This window comes from Anneissia japonica, unplaced genomic scaffold, assembly GCF_011630105.1.
Source record: "Anneissia japonica isolate Jap-2015-1 unplaced genomic scaffold, ASM1163010v1 scaffold287908_len133989_cov124, whole genome shotgun sequence".
NCBI classification, from domain to species: domain Eukaryota; kingdom Metazoa; phylum Echinodermata; class Crinoidea; order Comatulida; family Comatulidae; genus Anneissia; species Anneissia japonica.
In genome coordinates this window covers 81,080-85,360 of record NW_022749211.1, presented here as the reverse complement: position 1 = coordinate 85,360, position 4,281 = coordinate 81,080, and positions in this window count along the sequence as shown.

Here is a 4,281-nt window from a genome sequence, read left to right as displayed (position 1 = left end):
TCATTACGTGTTGCGCTGTCTGTTATACACATCTAGATGTGTATAAGAGACAGTCCTTACGGTGATGAATTTATGACCAATCAAACATTTTGCTACGTAAAACGCAAAATTGCGCGTAGATGACGTCACGCGTGACTGATCACGCTGAAAAGCTTATTGTATCGATTCCACCCCAAGACTAATGATTGTTGATGATATCATGTTGTTTGGTTAAAGCAATCTTGAGATATCGTGGTCACAAAATTTGACACAAAGAAAGAAGAAAAAGAAAGAAAGAAAGATTCTGAAAATAACAAGGGGTGATCCGCTAACATTAGCGGATCACCAACAAGAAATCACAAACCTTGTGTCAGCTTCGCCTTAAGAAAAGAATGAACACATTTATATAAAAAAACAAGATCAAAAAACTGCCTACGGAACTCCGGAGATTGAATGTAAGGAATGTTGTGGTTATGGTTGTGCCTGATGTAGCGCAAGAAGCGATTATGTAATCGATGAATACGTGAAGCTTGGGTTTTGGAAATAGAATTATATTTAACTGAACAAAAGTCTAAATTTGGGCGAATAATACTGAAATAAAGATATAGTTTAGTTTGACTGTCCAAGTTTTTGCAATTGCGCCACATCAGCCCAAGCAGTCTATTGCACTTGCCAACAAGATAAACATGATGAGAAAAACTAAGGGTGCTAGCAATGAAAATACCAAGGTCTTTGTGTGAATGCACCCGATTTATGGGATTGTCATTGATTAAATAATTTTGCTTTAAAATATTCTTTTTTAACGAAATAGATAATATATTGCACTTTTCAGGGTTAAGGGACATACCCCAAGTTGACGCCCAAGAACTTAATCTATTAAGGTCCGTCTGGAGCCCGTTGATATCCTCACTGCTGCTAATTATTTTGAAAATCTTGACATCGTCAGCAAACATAAGACATCTGGAATATGATATAATATTAGGAATGTCGTTAACATAAAGATCATAAAGATTAAAAAGGAGGAGACCAAGAATTGAGCCCTGTGGAACACCGGAGTTTTAGGAAGCCACTCCGATGCAACACCGTCAATGACCACTCGCTGCAACCTACCATCTAAGAAACTATTAAACCAGGAAAAAAAGCTATTTGTAAAACCAAAACGTTGTAATTTTAGCAATAGTAAACTATGTGGAACTAAATCAAAAGCCTTAGAGAAATCGGTATAAACTATGTCACATTGCTTTCTGTCATCAATGGCTCTGTAGACTGTAGTCAGAAGGCTAGCAAGATTTGTTTCGCATGACCTACCGGCCACAAAACCATGTTGACAGGAAGCAATGGCAGGTGAAACGTGAGTCCAGATGTGATTAAAAATAATTTTTTCAAATATTTTAGAGATGGTTGGTAGCAGCGAGATAGGCCTATAATTGGAGATAAGTTTCTTGGTCCCCCTTTATGAATAGGAACAACATTTGAATGTTTCCAAAGACAAGACACACTAACGATTTCAGGATGAATCACAGGAGTACTGAGCATACCAATGGGAGCCTCAGGAAGACATTGGTGTTCTTCAGTTAAATTTGAACTTTTTTTAACGACAGAATGAAAAAAATTGTTAAATAAAGAAGCCTTTTCATTAGCTGTCTCTGCAACCTTGTTACCATACGACTTAACAGAAGGACAGGATGATGATTTAGTTTTGGTTTTCATCCAGGACCAAAAGCGCTTTGGATTTGATTTCAAATCACCAGATAGTGACTGCATATAATTGGTATACTTAATTTTTACTAATGTTTTTTCTGGCAATAGAGAAAGTATCTTTGAGTTCTTGAGTTTTATAGCGTTTTAGGTGTCGATGAATTCGCTCTTTGTGTTTTAGTGCAGCACAGACCTCACAATCAAACCATGGAGGCATTTTTCTCTTAGGTCGTATGGTAGGCACAATGTCACGGAGGGCAGTGTCAACTAAATCATAGAAAAGAGAAACACTATCATTAATATCATTGCATGAATCAATTAAATCAAACGGAATAGTAGTAAAGGTGCTAATGAGGTCTACATTATTTATAGCCTCGAAAGATTTATAAATTATTTTTCAAGTACGAAAGTGAAACGTAAATGAGAGAGACAAATGTTTGGAGTCAAAGATATTCTGACCAGCAGAAATATCAGTAATTAAATCATTTGAATTATTGCACAAGATTAAGTCTAATATATTATTATTGCAAGTGGAGTTAATATTGCACTGAAAGAGATTATGCCCATTAATAAAACAGTCAATAAAAAGTTCACTAATCGAGTTGGCAGGTGCAGTCCCAATTCCATCACTGGTCCACCGGATTTCGGGAAGATTCATACAGTATCACCAATGAGAATGACTTGATGCCTTGAATACATTGTTAGTGCATCTTCAACTGATTGTGCAATCTGTAATACAGTGTCTCTGTCACTATTAGGCGGCCTGTAAATAACTGCAACTAGCAAATGCTTAATAGTCAATACTAAATTTTATTTAATCCCAGATAATTTCAAGATTTGGTTTTTCAAGATGTGTCAAGCGACAGGATTTATATTGATTCGATGCAAGGAGCAAAACACCACCTCCTCTTCTGCCATCATCTCTATCTATTCTGTAAATAGTAAAGCTTGGACAGTGAAGTTCTGAGTCAAACACTCTTGAGTTTAACCACGTCTCAGTAAATCCAACGAAGTCGAACGTGCGGTTTAGAAGATGCACATTTAATTCCGAGTGATAGGTTTCTAATTTATTTTTAAGACTTCTAATATTTTGATAATAAAATTTAGGTTTGTAATTGCCAGAGGTATTAGGTGTAATGCTTGCAGTAGAGTGTGCTCCATCATTGTTGTTTTTATTTATTTCTGGTCCTGGATTCTGTTCCACGTCCCCGCATAAAAGGATTTCAGGTTGAAAACAGGATGGGCAATAACAGCTAGAATAGTAAGGTACCTTTGCTCCGAAAAATTGTTTACTCATTTTCCGTTTGTTTCTATGTTTAACTAGACTTGCAATCCCAAGGCTAGTAAACAATGACCTGAACTGAGTCCACTGTGGACGACTGTACAGGGCCTCAATGCATTCACTATTGTGTGTACACTCACTGTAAAAGCTCTTAGTTGGGCTTAGCAAATTGGGCATCGAAAATACAGCACCATTGCACAGAAACTCGGTATTTGCAATATAACCATGAATTCCTGGCACCATCAAAACTTGAGAAAACATCATTTGAACAGGTAGACAGGGCCAGGCCCATGCAACTAGATAAGAGAACTGCAACTAGATAAGAGAACTACAACAATCACGAGATGCTTTACAGCGGCCATCATCATATTTATGTATGGTTATGGTGAATCTAGACGTAATTTGCAGGTTTCACTGGATAATATGTTTGAATGGTCCCATACATGGCAATTACTGTACCTTTTAATCTGGAGAAATGTAAGATTCTGTATGTTGGAAGAAGGAACATGAAATGTGATTATTTTGTACAAGATAATGAGCCACGTGTTAACATAGAAGAAACTTTATTAGAAAAAGATCTTGGCGTTCATTTTGATAGTAATTTGAAATTTGATGAGCATATAAATACTTCAGTTTCTAAAGCCAACAAAATGGTAGGCCTTATAAAAAGAACATTCATTTATAATGAGAAGGACATGTTTTTAATATTATACAAGTCTTTAGTTCATCCTGTTTTAGAATTTAATTGTTGTGTTTGGGCACCTCATAATATAGGATTAATTAAAAGAATTGAATCAGTGCAAAGAAGAGCAACAAAGACTGAATTAAAAAGTTTGTCATACACTGAAAGGTTGAAGTATTTAGGTTTACCAACTCTAGAATATAGGTGACTCAGAGCAGATATGATTCAAGTTTTTAGAATTATTAATGGTCTCGATGATTTAGACATAAATAAGTTTTTTTTCATTTTCTGATAGTTCTCGTGAGACTAGAGGGCACAAGTGTAAGCTATATAAGAACAGGGCTAGACTGGATGTCCGGAGATATACATTTAGTTCTAGAGTGGTTGATGTTTGGAGCAGTGTGCCATCTATAGTTGTAATGGCAACTAGTTTAAATGAATTTAAATCTTTACTAAACGATCACTAGGTTAACCTAAATTGTAAATTTTCATTCTCATACTTATAGAAAATAACAATAAAAAAACTAATAATAATACTAAAGATTAAAGTAATTAATTATACAAGTATTTTTTTTCAGGAAGTAAATTCTAGAGAACATCATGTATACATTGTGACAATTATAATCATCTTATTTTTTAT